The 22,878-nt window shown below is 47.8% G+C and overlaps 1 protein-coding gene across 1 annotated transcript in view; it reads left to right on the forward strand.

Annotated features, from left to right (window-relative positions):
* The first annotated feature begins 954 nt into the window (after window positions 1-954).
* The window catches only part of CYRIA (CYFIP related Rac1 interactor A), a 49,911-nt gene continuing 27,987 nt past the window's right edge, over window positions 955-22,878 (forward strand). The window contains exon 1 of the mRNA XM_037035417.1: window positions 955-1,038. The gene's annotated coding sequence lies outside the window, so the exon portion shown is untranslated. The remainder of the gene's footprint in view (window positions 1,039-22,878) is intronic.

Below are 22,878 nucleotides of genomic sequence, written 5' to 3' on the forward strand. Positions count from 1 at the left end.
GTCCCTAACCCTTTGGAAAAATGAAGTTAATGGTATTAAGGGACAAATTAGGGAAATACATCTACGAGAGTCACATGGTGTGCTTGGCAGATATTATTTGCTTAACAAATGGAAGATCCCTCTTTTGGTTTTGGTTTTCTGCACAGAGGAATGACTCTTGAAATGTACAGTAGCCAGAAAAATCACCTAATTAACGGTCCCTGTGGGAGGAGAGTTCATGTCTGTTGTTGTGTTTTCCTGAAACATGGGGAGAGACGGAGCCAGGGAGAGACTGAGCTGGGAGAGGCTGAGACACCTACCCGCTGGCCACAAACATGCCTATCTCTGGGAAGCAAAGCCCACCCCCCTCTGTGCTCACAGGTCACGTTGTTCCATAACAATGTTTTTCTGAGGGGAAACAGGGGGAATCATCCCAACCACATGCCCGAGGTGGACTGTTTTACTAATTCAGCTCCCAGGGGTAAAACTGTAAAAATGACAAAAACAGCAATCTGGAAAAAGTGCCACCTCCCTTTTTTTAAAATCTGTTTAAAAAAAAAGAAAAGAAAAAGAAAGATTTCTCATTCAGGGTCAGTGACCAGTTGTTTGAGAATTCGGCCAGACCATGTGGCTGCTCTTAAAAAAAATTCCAAAGGACAGAGACACGCTCGCATCTGGACTCCTCTTCCAAGTGTCCAGACCTTCGTGGAGGCTGTTTTCTTCTCTGAGCCTCAGTTTCCTCAACAGCAAAACAGAAGCGTGAGATAAGGTTATTGCATCAATTTCTTTCAGCCCTGGGAATCTATGATTCTGGGACTCTGCTCTCCTTTAAAACAATGTATTGTTATTAGAGGAGAACAGGAAATGGCTTTTCACAGTAATATGACTTCAATTCCCTTTTCACAGATTATCACTCCGTTCAGGACCAAAAAACCACAGGACTCAAGGGGGCCACAGCCCTGATTTGGGGAGCCAGGCTTGTCTTAGCCTGAAGGCGGCTCAGCTGGTTCATTCCACTGGCCTGGATTGTTGCATCTGAGTCACAAGAGCTATCTCCAGGTAAGAAACAGGGGCGTAGGTGGTGGCAGACCCCACAGTCCTCACCAGCACTGTTAGGGTGGGGAACGCATGACAGGCACACTTGCAGAGTACGTGGACGTGTTATGGATGGCCGTTTCACCAGATTTGTCATCCGACTGGAAACCGTGCCTCCTAACACCACAAACATGTAAGAGGGGGGAAAAAAGGACCCAATGAATAACTGATGTACAGTTCAAGGTAGCTGTCATTTGGAAGTGATTAAAGGTCCCTGGGTTCTGTAAGTACATTCTGAGTGGGAGCTGCCTTGAGACTGTCGAGTGTTTAGGCCTGAAACACAGGAGTTTAGAATTACGTTCAGGAGGAGAGCTTGTTAGAGCTGTTTTAGGTTGGGCTTTGTTGTTGTTGTTGTTGTCGTTGTTTTTGCAGAATCTGTTTTGGATTAAACACTTGGGGTTTCTTTCTGTCCATCCAGATTTAGCCGAGCAGGGGGAGAAGTCTTGCTGGAACCTCTTTCACTGTAACATTTTTAGAGACAAATTGCGTTCATGAACTTGTCATCCAAGAGCGCTTGCAGGGCACGAGCTGCCGGTCAGCGTTCCCCTTGCCCTCTTCCCTCACTGCCAATGTGCTGGCTCTCTCATGACCTCCCTCCTCTCTCACATTCCCCCAGTTGGTTATGGACACTTTTCTTGTTATCTACAAAGCAAGAGTCACATCTGCTTGAACTTCTTCATTGAACTTGGACCTGATGTGAGATGACATTCCTTCCCGAAGACTAGAGATCTACTGAGTTTCACTCCTAGACTATGTTGTATTATTCACGCAACTCCTCTCAGCTGGCTTGGGATCGGGGGTCAGGAAGGACATGCCTATACACCGAGCTGGCCACACACCTCTCACCCTTCACCAGTTGCTGGTGTCACCTTCTAGTGTCCTCCTTTCTGAAGTCCTTTCTCATTGAGATGTCTTGAGTTTCCTTGAAAACTACAGCCAGAGCCTTTTAGAAAACTGAGCACAGTGTTGAAGGTGAGATCAGGTGGTTTCTAAGGTATTTTCCAGTCCTGTGTTCCAAGATCTTTTCATCCCAGATTTGTTCCTCATACCAGGTCCTCAGTCACCGGAGAATGGGGTGTACCTTGGGCTCCCCTTCTTCTTTCTCTTCCTAGTGTGGTTCCCTGTGTTATTGCCGCGTTCAGAAGGAAGAGATGAGTTTCGAAATTAGACAGACCTGACTTCAAATCTCAGTTCTGCTATTGATTAGCTGAGTCAGTTTACCTGGATTATTTTGGATTCCTGATCTTCTTTCTCCCCATCTGTAGGATGGGGACAGGACATTCTAATTTGTAGGCTTGTAGGCTTTGTAGGCTTGAGAATCGAAGGAGATAATGCGTTAGCATAGTTTCTTGCTTATACTTCAACAAATGTTAACTTCTCTCCCTGGCCAGCCTTATTTAGAGCTATTTACATATAGCTTTTATCCTCCATTGGGATCCATTTGAGTCTTGGGCCTAAAATCCAGGGACGGGCCTTGTGTACATGCAACCTAAGTTCCAACCAGTTACAGAAGACAGGAGCTGTTGCCAGGCTCTTGATTTCAGTGCTTGTCTTCAACAGCAGCCTTCCCTCGCCTCAGCCCTGGCCAGGGTGCCCTTTGCAGCCCAGCCCTCTGGACTGCTGGCTCTGTCAGAGCTGACTTCAGGGTCCACCCTTGACTCCATCCTTTGTCACAGAAGTGCTCAGTGAAAACTAACTTCATTCCAGGGGCTTTGTTTCCTCCAGATGATCAGAGTATCAAGACCCAGGGGAATATGCTGGTGGCTGGGATCAATTAATCTGGGGCAAGCGTCCTGGGCTGGCCCTCAGCAAGAGTTAGCTTCAAGTACATGTGCATCCAGGACCATGACATTGGTCTTCTTTCCTTGTCTGTTCCTCTGTGGGGCATTCATTCTTGCAGGCATCCATTCATTCCTCAAAAGTTTATGAAGCATGGACCATGTGGCAGGTGTCCTTCTTAGTGTTAGGGGTGCAGCACAGAGCAACACAGTGTTCCTCTTCTCCTGGGGCTTGCATTCTAGTCGGATGGGGGCTTGTCAATAGGTAAGTGGACATACATACATTATATCAGGAAGCACTAAGTGTTTATTAAATGTTATGTAAAAAAATATATCCAAGATAGAGAACTAGGAAGTTGGGAGAACAGACATTCCCGTTCTACAGGGTACAAGGGAAGGCCTCCGTGCTCTGGCATTATTGGAGCAGGGCCTGAGTGAAGTGAGGGAGGGAGGCAGCTTAAAGGCCCCCTGCATAAAGCATCCTAAGTAGAAATAAGGGTGGATGCTCTTGTCTGGGGGAGTTTTAGTTATTTACTCAAAGACCCATCCTGGCAGTAGGTACCGAGACTCTGGAGTGAATGACACAGGGGCCCATGGGCTGGCGCTCATTCAAAGCTGCGTGGGGAAGTTGCGTCAATAAATTAGATTGAAGTGACCAGTTGTCCTAATTTGGTCATTGTGGAACCAATTTGCTAGAGTGGGAATTTTCCACGGGAACCACCCACAGGTCATTTCTACCAATTCTCTTGAAATTTGTTCCCCTAGGCTATTGCCAAGTCTTGGCTTCAGAAGAAAGGAAAGATCCGTTCACTCAGCAAACATTTGAGTGCCTGTCATGTGAACGCCCGTACTAGACGCCGGGGGTAAATCCTGATTAGATTCAGCCCTTGTCCTGAAGTTATCTATGGTTTCACTGGCAGGCCTATTAGGACCTAGACAACACACACCTATTAGTGCTGTGTCAGAGTGGGTGTGGGGAAGCCCAGAGCAAGGGCCCCCTACCCATACGAAGGTAAGCTGCCTGGAGACATGCTGTCTCCACCTGATCCCAGAGATGCAGGGTCATGAGACAGGTGAACAGCGTGGAGGGTGGAACACTCTTGGGAGAGGGTGTCGGAGCTTTTAGGTGGAGAAAAAGCATAAACAAAGGGCTGCCTCTTGGAGGAGTGTGGGCAGTGCCATTCACCGTGACTGTGGAGTGGGACATGAGGTGACTTAGAGACCAAGGGACTCCTTCACAGTGAGAAGCTGGAGCCTGGAGGGACAGCACAAGAGGGTCGAGTGTGTCCTGAGGGCAGCACAGAGCTGGGAACAGTTCTGTAAGCAGAGATCAATGGCCTGATAAGATTGGAGTTTTATAAAGCAAAGGGTCTAATTGTATTTGCCCCCCACCCAGTTCTTTAAAACGCTTATTTTACATTCATTTCTTGTAATGTTCGAAGACCACAGTTCCCTCAGCTGTAAAGGAAGTCACTCCAGGTGGACTGAATGAGACATCCATTGGCAGTGGAAAAGCTTGTGGTGGGGGGAAGGAGGCAACGGTCACAGGAGCAGACAGCGAGTGAGAGTTTGGGCCTGATCAAAGTGATGTGGATGCAGAGAAGGAGCATCTCTCTGCCCAGGGAACACAGGGAAGGCTCCCCAGAGCGGCCACCTGAGCTGGGTATTGAAGGATGAGTACGGGTTGGGATCTGGGAGAGAGACACTGCTGGTACTGAACAGCACTCAGTAAATGAGGGCAAACACTTGATTCTCTGCGATGGTGGTGGGGAGGGAATAGCAGAGCGATTGCCGGGCGCTAATAAGGCCTCAACTCTGCCTCTAAAAAACCCATTAGGAGCCACCTCCTCACCCTCCCACTTAGTTCCCGACAGTGACTGAAAATAATGAAACAGACTCATGTGAGTTGATCTCTTCTCTGACCCTATGGAGGTGGGAATGAGCAGAATAAGCTAAGGGGGAACAAGAAAAGAAGTGGAGAGGGGAGGAGCAGGGATCCATCCCCATTATCCCCAAGCTCTGAGTCAGCAGCATGAACTCGCCAGAGCTCTCTGGTGGCAAGTCAGCTTCTCCGAGAACTGGGCCTGCTTCTTCCCAGTGAAAACTGAGAGATTTTTAAAAACCGTCTGTCCTTCCACCTCCTCTTAGGAAAAAAAATGTGTATGTTATGGGCATGTACATACGTGTGTGCTATGTGCGTGTATATGTACATATATACACAGATGCATGTGTTATATAGAATTTATTTTAACCCAGAGGAGAACCTGGGGCTGACGACTTCCAGGCACACTTGTTGGCCGGGAGATGAATGGGCGGGTTAGAACTGACCTTACCGACCTTCACACATTCCTAGATGTGCCCAGGTCAGCGCACTTCATGGTATTGGTCATTCACGAGCACACGGGAGGGAGTTTTGGTGCCAGTTACAGAGGAGATGAGGGAGCTTGTCCAAGGCTCACAGCTGCAGGTGGCCAGGAGTCACACCCTCTGCTAATTGTCTCCCCTTCCCCAGTAAGTGCCATGTCACCCTCAGATAAATATGTGAAGCCTCTGGTAAACCGATGAGAAGCAATTAAGCAATGTCTCCCTTGGACATTGTCTTTGCCTAGAGCTCTAAACTCAGACCTGGTCAGAGCAGTGACATCCTGTCGCAGAGTCAGAGATGCATGTTCCCTAAAGTCCTCTCCAGATTCCTCTGGTGCTGGCAAACTCTCAACATGCTTCCAGGGATGTGGAGCTCACTACTTAACAGGGCAGCTAGTTCCAACTCCAGGCACAGGTCACCCCCCTTCCCTCTTCACAAATCCGTCTTCAAACCCAACCATGTCTCATTTCTGCTTGGCTTAAACATCTCAACACCCATGGCCATAAGAGCAGGTGCTTTGCTTTGACTGGAGGGTCTCCATTTCTCCTTTCAGGGACGAGTTGCCCTCACCAGAGCAGGGGCTTTCTAGTCTCTTGTTCTTGGAGGACCTGCCAGCTCTTCCTGATGGGTGGGGCTGAGTATAAGACACAGAATCTAATTTCTTTTCATGAACTTCCTCTTACCTCCTTCTGTCTAGAACTCTGGCTCTACCCCTAAAGTAAGCATTTCTTTTGAATGCCTTTAGCAGACGTAAAGTAAAATTCTTTAAAAAGAAGAAGAAAAATCAATGAAAAGGAAGAAAGAGAAAATAAATAAAGACAAGAAAGTGAATAATGAAGGAAAGAGAAGTACCTGTAGCCTTAACGTTAGGTCGGCTTCTAGTCCGCACTCTTACAGTGGCCCACCACGTGACCTGGGACACCCTCTTCCCTGCTCCATCGTCACTATAAGGGACTTAGACTTGATCATCCAGGTGCTTCCATTTCCAAACTTGTCCCCAAGGACAGTCTTTGAATCCCACTGAATTCCTAGATGGTCCAGCAGGACCCTAGTGTGGGACTCAGTGTTGTATCACCACTGCTAGGAAGCACCTTTGGAAAGTGAGAAAAGAGACCCTTCATCTCTTCATGGCGGGGGGGCCTCCATCAGTCCCAGAGGGCAGAACAGCTGATCTGCTTCCCAGAGTAAAAGGGGGCTCAGCCTACAACCCACCCTATGCAGCCTGTGCTGTGAGCCCTGGTATAGCTCATAGCCTGGGTTCGTTCTGTTGTTCTGGTCTCTGGCTTCCTTGCTCTGGTCTCTGTCTTTGCCTCTTCTCTGGGTTGGAAAATAGGGCAATCAGTGTGGGGTGTTTGGCCCTCACATCGAGCCTGCCTTTCTCTGGTTGTGTCTTGCAAGTGACTAGCCTAGGGGTCCCAGGGTAGACACTTCACGTGACCTGGAAAGCAAGAAGAACCCAGGGGTCGGGACCAGGCTGCCAACTAGCGGGGGAATTCTGTGGAGTTCTTCATGCTGAGAGCAGACCCGGAAAGTACCTCCTCTGAGGACCTCGGCTTGGCCATCAGTGTCCCCCAGAGGATCCCCTTACTTCTCCTGACTCCGCTGCTGGTCAGGGAAAGCTGGAAATAGCCATCTTGATCTTCAGTTGCCATAGTGTGGGACACAAGGAGCCTGCAAATGTGATGACATTTGCAAAGGCACATGTCCCCAGTCTGGAGGAATGCCATGTACCAAATATTGTGGCCGAGAGTGGAACTTAGGTGACGTTGATTTAATTGCAGTCATCGTGACATGCTGTATCATATAGTTAGGAACACAGATGAAACCACACTTCCTGGGCTGAATCCTCCTCTGCCACATACTCTGGTGAGCTCAGTGGTCATCCCACCTCCCGCCCACCAGTTTCCTCGTCTGTAAAATGAGATGGTCATTCGAGCCTGCCACACAAGGCGCTCTGATCATTCAATGAGTTAATGTGCATGAGCACTCGAAGTGGTGCCTGGCACGTAGAACGGACACAGTGTTAGCCATTTTTACTTTGCCCTAAAGCCTCGGTTGAATTCTCTGTTACAAATAAGTTTCTGGGATGTGGTGTGAGTTCAATCGTTTCATGGTTGTTTATTAAGCATCTTCTCTGTGCAGAATTAGTCTTAGGCGAAGGTTCAAAGCTGAAGTCAGCAACTCTGATGAACACAGACATCACAAGGGTGCCGTGCCTCGTGAACAACCGAAGCATTTTAGGAGCCCAGGGACTTCTCGGTGGAGCAGGGGTGGGGTAAGAAGCAGATGGAGGCAGAAGATGGAGGTGCATTGAGAGATGGTGGTGGAGTTGACTACGGATGACTTAGGGATTGGGGTGCCATTCTGAAGAGGGGGCAGGAGAATGGCAAAGAAGAGAAGAATCGCTTGATAGGGATTTTTTGGTTTGGGTACAGAGGGTAAGCTCAGCTTTAAGCCTTTTTGATGTGAAATGCCTGGGGGCACCAGGTTGAGATCCTGCCGCTTGGCCCAGCTCTCGTGCTCGGGGGAGGAGGGCTCAGGGAAGGGACGTGGGGGCCCCCACTGTCAGGACAGAGCCGTGCCCCCTGGAGTGAGCACAGGCCCGTCTGTGTGCTGCTGAGAGCCTGGCCCGGGCACAGCCCCTTGGAGGCCCCACAAAGGCTTGCTTGTTCTCCCCTGACATCAGACCTTGCCCTTAGGATTTCTCTGTCCTTCTGGGGAAAGATCTCACACAGGGATAATGGAGTGAAGGGGAAGGGAGGCCTGAGTGAAGGCCGGCTCGGGCGTCGCCATGCCAACCAGAGTGGAGGGTAGCAAGATGGCGCCTGCCATGGGGACCTGCATACTCGCCAGGCCACACCCAGGACGGTCCCACACTGCTGAGCTTCTGGTAGGAGTGAAATAGAAGCCACTGGTATTGGTTCCGAGAGATGCTAGCTGTCTGGTCAGTAATGGACACTGTATTCGAGGGTCAGATTAAGTAGTTGCTGCATACCATGGGTTGATTGTTTAAGTAAGCAAGCATTGTATTTAAACACCTGGATTTTCTGTTTTAGCAAAGACGTCGAGAGTTTTGCCTTGGAAATGTGCTAAAAGCTTTCTGTTTAGAGTGATCTGTGAGATTGTCTGGTCTAGCTTCTGTCTGATCCTTCCTTCAGGTGAGTAAACCGAGGCTGGGAGAGTAGAAGGCCGTGCTGAAAATGGAGAGTGAAGAATTTACAGCCATAGAATCTCAACCTCAGGACTGGGGCATGTTTGTACAGCACTCAGCACAGACCTGGCCCCCTGTGGGAGCTCAGTAAATGCTGTTCCTAGTTCCTTGATGAACTTTCCTTGGTGCTAATCAATAAATGAGCTGAGTCATGATACAAAATGCCTACGAAGCCAGCACAAGGCAGGGACTTCTGGTTTTCTCCATCCTAAACCAACAAGTTCTAAAACAGTCATCTAGTTATAGATACAGGATGAACAGGGAACTTGACCTTGAAACTTCAAATGTGTAGTCTAGCATAGTGGTTCTCAAACTTACGGCCAAGGTCCTGGGCTAGGACTTGAAAGATGAGCTGGCATCTCCACAGGGTCCTCTGTGTTCTTCCCATACTCCGCTGGACACCAAATGAGCTGAGGTCATTTTGTTCAGCTGGGTTCTCAGATGGTATGAGCTGAGGAGCGGCCCCAGACCTCAAGTTTGCGTAACAACTCACTATTCCCCAGTGGAATTGAGAAGTAGCCTAAACAGGATTTGATCTGCCTGTGGGGCCTGTGGACCCTACAGTGAGTGCAGGGCAAAGCTTTCAAATGTAGTCATCTGTGGCCGCAGACACCAGCCTGGGAACCCGGGCTTCGGGGTCAAGTTGAAATCAGGACAACACATGGTTTAGTCATCAAGAACAGGGCTGGGCTCAAACATAAATTTGGAGATAAACTTGGTGAGTTTGTTTGTTTGGTTCAGTTGTGGTCTGGGTTGGTCAGTCCAAACAGGGAAGTCCCTCGGTGGCTCTGCTGCCTGCTCTGTGTGTCGTGGGTTTCCTGCAGGAGTGCCTCTGACAGAAATGTCCCCCTGTCCCCTGTCATCAGCCCAGGGCTGGTGGTACAGATCACCAATAGATGATCTCCCACTCTCCTAATTTGCATTTCAGATTAGTTTCCAGGTCCATGATATAATTGTAAGTGCGTGTTTCTTCAAAGTGAGTGATAGAAACACATCTTGATGAGGTTGGAATAGGATTTTAAGGTTAAAAAAAAATCTTTACTCTTTGCAAGCCAAGTCAAATAGATTCAGCCGCAAGACAGATGTTTCCCTCGGTAGAAAACATGATTTAAGAAAATTAGCAGAAGGGACTGGGTAGGACATTTACTAAGCCGCATGACAGGATCTATTAACTTTTCATTCCCAAATGTCACGGCTCCTTTTCTGGCAAACTGGTAATGAGCAGTCCTCTTGAAATGACCTTGAACAGGAGTTGAGTTACTGCATTGGGTCCTGCAGCTGTGGGACTTCTACAAATTTTACAACTAAGAGGAATAACATTTAGAAAATATTCAGGATGCTGAAATTGATCCCTCGACTTTGTCTTTTTTTTTTTTTAAGAACTTCTGTTTTTGTCCTAAGTGCCTACCCAGACTGGGCCTGGAGTTTTTAATATGAGATGATATTGCCTCTTAGTGGAGAAAGTACTTAACTGCAAGCTCTTGAATTTGCGCAAAGAAAAGCTATTTTAACAGAGTGGTATATCGCTTTAGTAACTCTCAAAACTAAACTACTTATCTCCTTTTGAGTTACTGTGAGAATTCATTGAGACAATTTGTGGGAAGCTCTTAAAATTACAGGGCTATTTGGTAATGAGGATTTTTGGAAGCAGGGCACTAAGTAAAGTAATCTCTCTTTTTAAAAAATTTTATTTATTTTTAAGAGGGGGGAAGGGAAAGAGAAAGAGAAGGACAGAAAAGTCAATGCAAGAGAAACACGATTGGTCGCCTTTTGCGTACACCCACCTGGGGTCCTGGCCCACAACCCAGGCGTGTGCCCTGACCAGGAATCCAACCAGCAACCATTTTCTTCACACATTGACACTCAGCGCACTGAGCCACACAAGCCAGGGCATGAAGTAACCTTTTGAATTTTCAGGATTTCGGGTTCAGGGCCCTCTGGGCCAGCTCTTAAAGGTATTAGGAGAGGGGGCTAAAGATTAGGGACAGTTACAGTTGTACATGTGGAAAAAGACATGCAGGTCATGATGATCACAATAGCTTTATTGGCCCAAAGGACTGTCACTCACAGCTGCGAACCTACCTTGGCCCACTCCTGTACATCAGAGCCATAGGAAGGCAGAGGTCAATGCTAAGTCAAGAGCAAATGCAAGGGTGAAGGGGGGTGGGAGAAGATGGATAACACGGCAGAGCCAATAGAAATTTTCCAATTAAACAGAACTTTTGTTAGACTGATAATTTATAGAAATTTTGAAAAAGCTTATTACTCATTCCATCTAAATGCAGCCATTCCCTGGGCCATGTAAATAGACGTCCAAATGGCATTATTAATCTGTATTAATGGCATTATTCCATCATCTCACGGAATTTTGTACAAGCCAGTGGGCATCCCCAACCTGGTGCCTTAATGTTACAATTTCACTATTATTATTATAATTGCAGTGAGACCTGATTTGGGCTTCCAGGGCTGGGACTATGGCGGGTCCTCTATGGCTTCTCAAATTCCAGAGGAAAAGAGTCTGAATTAGAGACATCAAATTAGACCTTTGAATACACATGATAGATTAAACCAAGCTGTCCAAACATTGCCTAATACAGGGCTCCCTTTATTAAATATGTGAAAATTATTTGTGGTTGGCATGTTTGTTCATTTCATGGCATTTGATACTTCCAATAACAGAGGCTTGAGAGCAATTTCTGTTTAGTAGTTTAAACATTGTACCTGACTTCGGACTCCCTGCTTACTCACAGAGGTAAACTCTGTAGCGCTCCTTGGCCGTAGCGGTGGTCAGTTTTTATAGAGCATGGCGCATTTGAAAGTGCTGGGACCCTGTCATCACTGTCTTTGCCAGAGACCTCGAGATCCAAGGGCTTTAAGGAGCAACACCAGAGATGCTCTGCAGGCACGCTGTGCACGGGTAGTTCTGTTTCTTAAGTGGAAGTTGCATCCCATTTCTGTTAACTTAGCTCATGGTTTGGCGTTAGGGCATCTGCCTGTGTATTTGGTCATGTTGAACATTCTCATTGCATAAAACTCAAGTCTCTCAGAACAAAGAGGCATATTCCAGGTTATTTAACCAGGAGGTTAAGAGGTGACAAGGATGAGACTCAGAAAAGGAGAAAAATAACCTTCCCCAAGGTTCTGTAGCAAATAGGTGACTGAAATGAGATTAGGACACAGAGCTCCTGACTCCCTACGCAGTTGGTGGCATCACAGACACACCAGTCATTGGTACCTCCCTTGTTCTTCAGGCCCAGGGTTACACATGAACTGCCTGACCCGCCTCAGGGGTGCAGTCTGCCCAGGAAGGTACTGCTTCTGCTTTCTAGTTTCCGAATTCCTACCTAATCAGTCCTTAGCTGATTCTCCTGGCCATCCCGCCCTCTCCTGCCCCCCAGAATGGCACTTTGTCTTTTATGGTCCCATAATGCCCCTCCTGAAGACCATGCTCACCAACCATGCATTTCCCCATCCCCTGGTAGGATGGCATCTCCCCCATTCTTATCCAGGTGAGAGTGTGTGACCAAAATATCAAGTGTCCCGAGCGCCCCTCCTCCCAGGGGATAAGGAGGAAGAAGCATACACTTGTTGAAAGAGCAACTCCAAAGGATCATGGGAGTTGTGTGAATAACTCCATTTGTTCCACATACAGACATGGCGTTCCTACTATGTCCCAGGCCCTAGTCTGAGAGTCAGGGGTGCGTAAGTTGATGGAGCTAGAGGTTTACAAAAATAAAGACAGTGCTTGGGGTGTGGGGTGAAATACTGTTTTGGACAGAGTGGTTAAGTTGGGCTCCAGTGGAAAGTAAACCCTGAACAGAAACTTTAAAAAAAAACCATGCAGATATATGGGGTGGGGGGTATGTTTCAGGCAGAAGGACTAGCAAGAAAGGAGGTCCTGTGGCAGAAATATATGTGATAAGTTCAAGAAAGAGGAAGTGAGTGACCAGCACAGTGAAGGAAGGAGAGATGTCGGGGATGGACTACCTGGGGATAGCATTGCCATGGGCCTTGTTGGTTATCAGAAGGATGGTCTATTTTACTCTGGGTGAAACAGGAAGTCTTTGAAGGGAAGGAGTGAAGCAGAGGAGTGACGTAATGCAGTTTTTAAAGCATCGTGGTGACATCACCATTGACCAAGTGTGGGGAGTGGTTATGAGCTAGGAGGTCTGTCTGGGAGGCAAGTATGATATTCTGGGCAAAAAATGGTGATGGCTTATTGCTCGATGTAAGGCGCCCATGAGGGAGGATGCGAGGATGATTGAGTGTAAGATATATCCTAAAAGTAGAGCTGACGGGATTTGTTACTTGGATGTGGCATTTGGAAGGAAGAGAGGAGGCACGGGTAATGCCAGCCCTTTTGGACCGAGCATCTGGAAACATGGATTGGCTGTGATTGCCATGGACTCAGACAGGAAAGACCTGGGAAGGGGCAGATTTTGGGGAGAGAAACCAAAACTCGAATTTCGTGTGTGTTGTGGTTGAAGTGTCTATTAGAAGTCAAGTAGTCAATTGGTTCTACGAGTCAGGTGACAGTTATAAATGTGGAAGTCATCAGCATACGTACTCTAGGGGGGTATTTAAAGCCCTCACAAGTATCAGTATTATGTAGAGAGAGGGATTCTTCTTCCTGGCCCGGGGAACAGAACTGAGACCAGTGGGTAGAACAATAAAAATTACAATAGCAATCGTGATTGTAGCAACTACCACTTATGTTGTTGACATAAGTTGTCTCATTATTCCTGAGCCATGGTTGAAGAGGTTGAATTAATCCCTGTGCTACTCATATTGAAGCTCAGGTTCCAGGGAGGTGAGGTAAATATTACTAAAAACATTGATTGAGACTATCCAGCTAATACATGGCTGAGCTGGGATTCAAACCCAAGTTCATGTTCTTGGTGCTACACTGACCTTCAGGAACCAGACCACAGCTCAGTTTAGGAAGTTCAGTGGAGTGCCTTTTCCTTCATCTTAAAGAGATACAACTTAGCCGAGACTTTCCGCCAGCTCACGCCCCACCTTCCCACTGAGCCTGCCCTGGAGGCCAGGCATTTCAGGTGCCAGGTGACATTGTGTGTGTAGGTGGGCACAAACACACGATGGTAAAGCAAAGGAGGACAGCCTGACAAAAGGTTAGAGAGTTGAGACCTTAGGAAGATGAAGTCCTATTTCTGCTTTATACACTGGCTGCAGTTTCAGCAAAAATATTACCACGGGGCACTTATTGATTTCCTTTGCCAATTTCACAGGTCAGACGACAGTGCCTGCCCTGCGGGGGCAGGTGGAGAAGGGGGAGTGCAGGTGTTCCTTCGACTCTGGCCAAGTGGCAGGCCTTGGGCTGCGTGATTTGCATCACTCCTGCCTCAGCCAAAAGAGTGCAGTGAACTCCCTCTAGAACAATAAGATCGGAGGCATGGGGCAACAACTCCAAGGGCCCATAGCTAACCCATGCTACAGTTCAGATTTGAGCTGGGGTTTCCAGACCGTGAAGCTCATGTCCGTTGCACTGTACTCCTTTCCTCAGAGAGGGGAAGAAGAGGCTGGGATCCTGAGAGCATCTTGTCTGCTCATTGAAGTATCCCAGCATGCAGTTCTGGGACAGCCAGCAGAGGGCATCATGCACCCGGGTTTCTCCGGCCTGCGGCCTGAAGCCATATTGAATGAGCAAATGTCTGCAGCAGACTCCGTGAGATCTAAATGTCTCCTTGGCAGGAAATCCGCGAGGAGCACTGCGGGGTTGTGCAAACAGCCTTACAATGTCCGCTTGTGTGTATGCACTCGGCTTCGCCTGCATCGCCCACAATGCTCTGTTTTCTTGGATAATGGGGCTCTGTGGACCCATATGCCTTGTCATGCAAAGGGAGTGACCTGCGTTTGTCATAAATGGGCTCTTGTATGATTAATAGCCATGTGAACGAGCCCGCAGCAGCCATTCAGCCCTCAGCTTCACAGAGGTGGTGGTCTGAGCAAGGCCTTTCTTCCCCCGCTCCAAAGCAGCAGTGCAGAATTTATTGTAAAAGGGAAACTGCTTGTTTGCATTGTGGTTGCAATTTTTTATATGCAGGACAGGAGGTGCAATAAATTAGCTGAATGGATGCCAGGTAGGACACTACATGCTTTGCCTGCATTACCTTCTTTAGTCCATAAAAATACTGCAAAGGAAGTATTATGATTTACATTTTACACATGAGGAACACTGACAAGAGTGGAACGACTTGCCCAAGGTCTCCTCAGCTCCTACTATTTCTAATTAGTGACTTTCTGACCCTTTCATTTTGGTCCGCCCACTTGGAAACACCTTCCTCATCCTGCCCAGTGTTGGTGATTTGAAAATTGATGAGGAATTTTCATTCCTGGGCCTCTGGGTGCTTGTTGTACTTCCTGGAATTAAATGCAAAAACACATGAGTCTGTGCATGTGTGCATTTTTTTTCTAAGAAGGCTGATTTTCATCAGGTTCTCAAAGTCATCCATGATTAAAAAACAATAGAATCATGTACCCCCAGATATTTCTATCTGGGGAAATACTAATTCTCCCTGACCTTCTCCTGTTACCAGTGGCTACTTTCTCTGCTCTGTTTGGTTGCGGTTGGCATCTTGTCATTGTTGCTGTGCAGTGCCTACTGATCTAATGCTTCCAAGCCATTTCAGGGGACATACATGATGAGGGTTGTATGCTGGGCCTGTGCTTGGTGTTTGGGGGCGGGGGTGTGTGTGGCGGAAATGGGTGGCATTCTGAAAAGGAGGAAGACATAGCCCTTGAAAGAATTCACAGCAAGAAAGGTTGTTAATTCAAGCTGGGGAATGGGTAGGAGGTTTCTGGGAGGAAATGCTGTTTGGTACGGACCTTAAAAGATAGACAGGACACCCAAAGGCAGAGGAGAAGGGAAGGGCATTCCATCCAAAGGGAAAAGCTTGAGCAAAAAAAAAAAAAAAAAAAAAAAGCCCAGAAGCAGAACAAAGGAGGCTAGAGTCCTTGACACCTTGGCACCGTCTCTGCTGTGACCAAAGTACAGAACGTTCAGAGGAGCTGAAGGTCAGGTGAGAGAGCAGGACAGGTTTTGTGGCCCTGAACGCCTTGTGAAGCGTGTACCTTCTTCATCTGATAGCCAGCTGGGAAGGTATTTGCCCTGAAGCACAGTCCCTTCTACCCAGCTAACTTTACCTCCCACTCAGCCTCGGAGTCTGTCTGGGAAGCAGCTCTCTCAGCCCTGAGCACACTCACCTCACCCACCATTCCTGGCCCAGTGTCAGTTTTGGTGGTCTTTATAACTTGCTTGGAGGTCAAGCCAGGGATTTTATTATAAAACATTAAGTTTGGTTTGCAGTGAAGAGTGCTTTGAAATCAAGCCAATTGCTCCTTTCAGAAACTGGAAGCAAACCCAGAAACACTCCTGCTTCTGGGGGGATTTCAAGGGCGGTTTTGGCGCTCTGGACGCCCCGATACTGAGGATGTAATGGAGCCGCCAGTCTCCTTTGAGCTCAAATTCTTCAGCATTTGCGTGTGCAAACTGGTATCTGTTGGTGTTTCTGTGCTTATATAATTTTTGACAAGCCACACTTCCCAAAATAAATTTCACCTGGGAAGTAATGTCCCTATGCTTTGATCCATCCATTCCCAAAGCTCTTTTGTCCATGGTAGCCAGGGGGGAGCTTTGCAAATCAAGTCAATCCACAACACTGGGGCAGGTGTGGTTCCTCAAGGGGCTTTCCCTCCCTAGAAGGACTCCCTCCAATAGCATATGCCTCCCTGGGCCTTGACCTGCTGGGTCTTATTCCGCCACCTGACGGCGAACTATGGACCCAGAGGAACTTCAAGCACAAGTGTGTGATACATCTGCCCAGGGCATGGAGGGCAAGCAGAGACAAGGGGAGAGCCTTTTTTCCTTTTTTAAGGTTCTATTGTAAGATAATAGCAGGGCAAAAGATTTCGTTCACCAGCATTCATGTCACATGCGATGTGACAGGAGCCGAGGCACTTAGTTATCTGGTGTCGGGTTGGTGAGAGGTGAGAGAGAGGTGAGGATAGTGGCCAGAGCCACTCAGGACAAACTGCAGCAAGGGGAGGGCCTGCAGAAGAGGTGCGTCTGAGGGCAACGGGGAAAAATAAGTGGGTAGAGTTTGGTGAGAGCGTGGATCTGAGGGCTGCGACAGATGCAGAAATCTCAGGGGACACTCAGGTTTCTGGCTCATACACTTGGGTAGGTGATGATGCTTTGCTCTGAAGGAGTGGGGAGGAGGACCATGGGGGCAGCACTGAGGGGCATTAACGGCCCCCCCAAAGACTGCTAAGCTTGCGGAAAATTCACTTCATGTATGGGCCTGGAGTTGGGAGGGGGCGTTCTGATTGGAGGCTAGAGGTTGAGAAGTCCTCAACATAGGGATGAAAACGAGTCCAGAGGGTCTCGCCTGGGAAGAAAGACGATTGGAGGCTGACATTTAAAGGTCAGATGAGGGAAGTGGAAACTTAAGAAGAAGTAGTCAGAGAGATAAGAGAGGACTGAGAAGACAGAGGCTGTCCAGCGTCTCGGGGAGGAGGGTTTGGCCAACAGTGCCCATGGCTTACAGGCTCACGCCTCCCCTGCACCCCATGCTCTGCGGAGAGGGGCCTGGCTCTTGTTCATTTAAACACCTCAGCAGGAGTTCTGGAAAAAGGAGGTTTGTAAACCAGGAGACCTGGCAGTCTGCTTAATCTAAATCACTGATGGAGAGAACAACCCAAACTAGATAACTTTTCAGTGTTTCCTTCCATTTTCTAGACTGAAGTGAGGCCATACAAGAAAGGTAACATAAACAACTTGCCCACCAGCACTCAGTAAGCTTGTGGCATTACCAAGACAGCACTGGGGTGCCTGGGGCTGCTGCCTCTGCAAAAGGTCTCCTTCCCTTTGAAATTAGGCAGAATGGGCCTGGGTGGGCTGATGCTGTCAGTCTTCCTCAGGAAGGGACGGACTTATCAAGAAGTTTCCTCCCCACTGTGTTCTTGATTTCACAAGGGGAAGGGAGCAAATTCACTGACGACTCCCCCCCCCACCCCCCGTGGGCTGGTCCAGGACTCCACCCTCCATGGATTGTTTTCACGTTCACCAGCATTTGAAACTGGGGGGCCACGGACTTGCATTCCCTGAAAATGAACCTAACATTGCCCTCATTTCTCAGAGACTTTTTGCTGCTATCATGTTAACGTTTATGGGGAAATGAGCTACGATGAGATAATAGTTCATTTTAGAAACTGAACTCCGGTATTGATAGGGCTATTTTCAACCTGCACTTACTTGTTCAGCTCCGTAATGGTCTCCCAATGATACTGTTACCTTTTTTGAGAATTCCCACGGACCGCCTTCCCACTGGACTCTGACGACTTGCATTCCACGGGGACGCCGGGTCCTTTGGAGGGACACCGGGGTATTAATGATCGATGAGAATATCCAAAGCGTTTTCCCATTTGAGTGCCATTACTTGTAGTGTTAAAACGTTTTGAAAACACATTTTAGCCATTAACTCATTTTTATTGTCAGATGAAAGTGCTTAATAGACTCACTCTACTTCAGTTTTCTTCCTTCATCTTGGAATGAAATCATCTGTTGGATTCTGGGCAGCCCACTCGGCAACAGAACAGAAAACCTTATGACTTCACTGCAGAAATGGCAGATGGGAAATGGACTCCTGGCCTGGCCCAGTCACCTAACAGCCCTAACCTGGTTTGGCAAAGTCACTCTCCCAGTGAATTATAAGCTGAGCAACTTCATTGCAGGGGTGCATTCCCCACCCCCAGAAAAGCAGGTGCTTCATGTCATATAAGAAATATGCCTTTGAAAAGTGGCGCGTTTTGTATCTGACGTATTACCAGTTTACGGCTAACTGGTTTTGCCTATAATTCAAAACAAGTTAGTAGTGTGCATGTCGTATGAGGGGGTTCATTGGTTATCGGGAGAGAATCTCTGAGCTGTGTGAACACTGGTATATCAGGGCTGTGCCATGGACGCTGCCAACGGTCATGGGAGGCAAGCTAGAGGCGCTGCTTGCTTTGCAGGGCAGTGCTGGGACCCTGCAAGCCTCGGGGTCATCAGCACGATTTCTCCCACTCTGAACCTTGTTGATCGCGTTGAAAGGTACATTGTCCTAATAGCCCTCCTAAAATCACAGCCAGTCCCCAGAAACGTTCCTACACCAGAATAGGACTGCTTTCCCCCACTGTGCTGGGCACTGTTGCAGTGAGTAGGGCAGACTTATGGTAAGACTAAGAACAGGATGTAGCAGGACACAGCCAGAGGCACTGGCCTGAGACAGGGACCGGGTTCCTCTTTAGCTCTGCTCCCAGGCCCAGGCAAGTCACCGACTGTGTTAGCAGCCCCGGGACTTTTGAATTTCATAAAGCAGTAAAATTTCAAAGTGAGCTTTAAGGATTCTGATGTAACTCTCACCATCAGTTTGTAAAATAAAATCCCCGTACCATAAAACCGTTGGACTAGCTTTCTGCAAGGCGTGTTGTGACCTGGCCCCTATTTTCCTCAGTTTGCCATGGAGCCACCAGACAGAGGCATCTCGAGGACTGTTTCTCCAGTGCCGTGTGCTGGCCCTGGGCTAACTCCTCACGTTTACACAAAGCAAACAAATTCCCTAGTGAACTGTGGCCACCTCTTTTTAACACAAGCTGGGGGTACAACGGGGTGTAGAAGCAGCCCTGCCCACGAAGACCTGCCATCCACAGAGATAGGAAAGCATGTGATTATGCTCCACACTGATGGGCCTTACAGCATGGTCAACGTGGCATGTTAGCTGGCCAAGGGGAGCAGAGCTCACCCCAGGGACTGGGTGTGGTTCTATCTGAGGAAGGGAGGACTCAAGGTTCCTTCCCAAGGACCTGATTTTCACGCTCGCCCTTGAAGGGGAATTCAGGGGAGGCCGTTGCCATGTGCCCAGGCTTAGAGGTCAGGTGCAACTGGATTCCAGACCTGTTCAGCCACACGTGAGCTTGAGCACGTTTCTGGATCTCTAAGATTATGTTTTTTCTTCCAAATTTGGATATTAAGAATTCCTAGTTCATATGGTCTTTGAGAAAATTAAAATAATATATACATGAAAAGCTCTCATGGTTATGTCCTGTGGATCATTTATAAAAAAANTCTCGAGGACTGTTTCTCCAGTGCCGTGTGCTGGCCCTGGGCTAACTGCTGGGGGTACAACGGGGTGTAGAAGCAGCCCTGCCCACGAAGACCTGCCATCCACAGAGATAGGAAAGCATGTGATTATGCTCCACACTGATGGGCCTTATAGCATGGTCAAGGTGGCATGTTAGCTGGCCGAGGGGAGCAGAGCTCACCCCAGGGACTGGGTGTGGTTCTATCTGAGGAAGGGAGGACTCAAGGTTCCTTCCCAAGGACCTGATTTTCACGCTCACCCTTGAAGGGGAATTCAGGGGAGGCCGTTGCCATGTGCCCAGGCTTAGAGGTCAGGTGCAACTGGATTCCAGACCTGTTCAGCCACACGTGAGCTTGAGCACGTTTCTGGATCTCTAAGATTATGTTTTTTCTTCCAAATTTGGATATTAAGAATTCCTAGTTCATATGGTCTTTGAGAAAATTAAAATAATATATACATGAAAAGCTCTCATGGTTATGTCCTGTGGATCATTTTTAAAAAAAGCTAGCTGTCAATAAATTATGAAGGAAAGGAGCAACACGTGCAAAGGCCCTGAGTCAGTAAAGAGCAGGGCTCCTTTGGCCCGTGCAGGATGAGGCTCGGGTGTAGGCCACAGGGGAATGGTGGAAGAGAGGGAACACAGGAAACAAGCAGAGGCCAGAGGCCTGGTGTCCTGTGCCCAATACGTGCACTTGAATCCATTACACCCTGCAGGCACCTGAGAGCCACAGAAGCACATTAAGCAGGGAAGTAACATCATCAGACTTGAATTTCAAGTGTGGAGATGAGTGGGAGAGAGACAAGACTAGAGTCAGGAAGATTGTGTGGAGGCTGTTTCCAGGACACCAGCACAGTCTACTGAGGGTCTGGATGGGGACAGTCTAGGTAGGGGCGGAGAGAGTGCACATGATTTTGTGAGTGACCGGTCGGCTGTCCTTGTTCGGCAGTCGTTTAGCCTGTCCTGGTGAGACTCAACCAGCATGAAGCAGAAACTCTCATGGCAGTGACGCACAGTGTGTGATGCTTTTACGTCTTGAAAAATGAAATTGATGTTATATTTACTTTCTATGGAGTGGACAGACCAAGAGCCTGTCATCCCCATTCAAGTTTTAGTGTTTCCACCTATGCCTCCATCTTGGCGGAAGTCCTATGTACCATGACTTCTGATGACGTGTGGCAATACAGTGGGACTACAAATCAGGATGTTCAGAATCCATTCTAAGACTTTGGGAAGGACCCTTGCCATACCTGACCCGCCAGTTCTAATCTATAAAATGGGCTCAATAATACCTTCCCCACCGTTGACACTCACTCAGGTGGAGGACAAATATGGCCAGACTGATCTTTGTCAAAAATGAGATGTTCTATAAACATATGTCATTGTTGTGATTGGTCTGTGGTTTATACGGTGACTAAGTTGACGAAAAATGTTTGTACCAACCAGGATTTCTTAATCCCCAAAATACTGAGTTATGGGTAGAGAACCTACGACTTCAATTTGTTAAAGTCTTTCCACCAGGGATGCTACATTTTGTGGATTCTGGGAGGCCTGGTTCACTCAAAGTGCTAACAAATACCATGCCTTCTGGTGTTGCTTATTTATAATCTTAGACCTTAAGAAAAATATCAGAAAGTTAAACCCTGTAGGACTGCTGTTGTATTTATTGACTTATTTATTTCCTCATCTTCTGTTTTCTCTTGACAGAGGTGGTATTGGCTTAGGGATTCTTTGTTCGAACAGTCAGAGCTACAGAAAAGGTCTTTCTCGTGCCTGATCTCGCTTCGTAAAAGTCAGGCATTGACGTTCTGGTGTCTGCAGGCCAAGGCCAGCCCTCGCGGTGCCCGCACTCTGGGCCCAAGTCCTTCGCTACCTCACGTTTACACAAAGCAAACAAATTCCCTAGTGAACTGTGGCCACCTCTTTTTAACACAAGCCCTGGTTGGTTTTGTTTGGTTTTACACTCTGGGAATACAATGAATGCTGTTACTGAATGTCTTTCTCCCAAAGGAAACCAGAATTTGGAATGGGGGGAGCAGGGAAGAGCTTGTGTGTATTGTGTGTGTGTGTGTGTGTATTGTACACACGTGCTTTAATTCTCTCCCCTTTTTTTGGAACTGGAAATATTCGCAGCAAACTATTTCTTTAAGAGAGTAGTTGTTTTCTGCCAAGGAGCCTTGGAGGAAAACAACTACTTGGAAGTGGTTTTGGAATCAGAGCCAAGAAAGTCGTCATAGAAAATACCATGCGTACATCCCAAATTGTCACCCCTGGGGACAAGTGCCGCCCTTGGCGGGGACACGCGGGCAGTCGTCACTGGCTCTGTTAGCTCTCCTGCAGGGAGTAGAGAGACATCCTCCTTCTAGCCTACTTGGAAAATAATGGGAAAGGGCCCATTTCAAAATTATCTTGCAGTACATGAACCTTGGGGAGTACATATTCTGTGTTTGGAAGACTTGTCAAGTCACCCAAGTTATGTCTTCTGTTCTCCTCGCCGACCCCCCCTGCCCAATCCCAGCTGGAGGGCTTCTCTGGGCCAATCCAGATTCCCAGCACCCTTCCCTGGTGGCACCCCACTTCTCCTGTAAGCCAGTTTTTCTGAAGGACCCCATTCCACACAGTTTCCCTTCTTCCCTGAATTCCTAAAGAAGTGTATCCCACCCTGGCTAGTGTGGCTTGGTGGATTGAGTGCTAGCCTGTGAACCAAAGGGTGGCTGGATTGATTCCTAGTCAGGGCGCATGCCTGGGTTGCGGGACATGCAAGAGGCAATTACACATTAATGTTTCTCTCCCTCTTTTTCTCTCTTCCTTTCTTCTCACTAAGAATAAATAAATAAAATATTTTTTTTTTAAAAAAGTGTGCCCCTCCCTGTACAAGCCACAAAGAGTATGAGTGTGGAGCAGGCCACTGGGATTCTAACAGCAACTGCAGACTGTCTCCCTGGAAAGATGAGCATCTGTGTGTGATATCCTGGGTGCACTTCCCACAGACTGCAGACTCTCCAAACCCCCAAAGAGGCACCTTCTAGGGGCTCAAACCCCCAGGTTTTCTGGATGGAAAAGAAGGCAGACCTTGGGTTTCCAGACTCAACATCAAATATGGCTCTGTCTTTTATTCTCTTATAGTCTTCAGAACTATGCTTAACTGTCTGAACCTCTTTTTCTTCCAATAAATGTGAAGCTACCTGAAGGGTGGTTGTTTGCAGTGCCTTCCCGAGTACGTATCCAACCATTAAATCCTTTCCTGCCTCGTCATCTGGTAGCCAAGACCTTAGCCTCTCCCTTGCTGTGCCCCGACCAGACCCTCCTCA

Source organism: Sturnira hondurensis, unplaced genomic scaffold, assembly GCF_014824575.4.
Source record: "Sturnira hondurensis isolate 20B ecotype Veracruz unplaced genomic scaffold, ASM1482457v3 Scaffold0022319, whole genome shotgun sequence".
NCBI lineage: Eukaryota > Metazoa > Chordata > Mammalia > Chiroptera > Phyllostomidae > Sturnira > Sturnira hondurensis.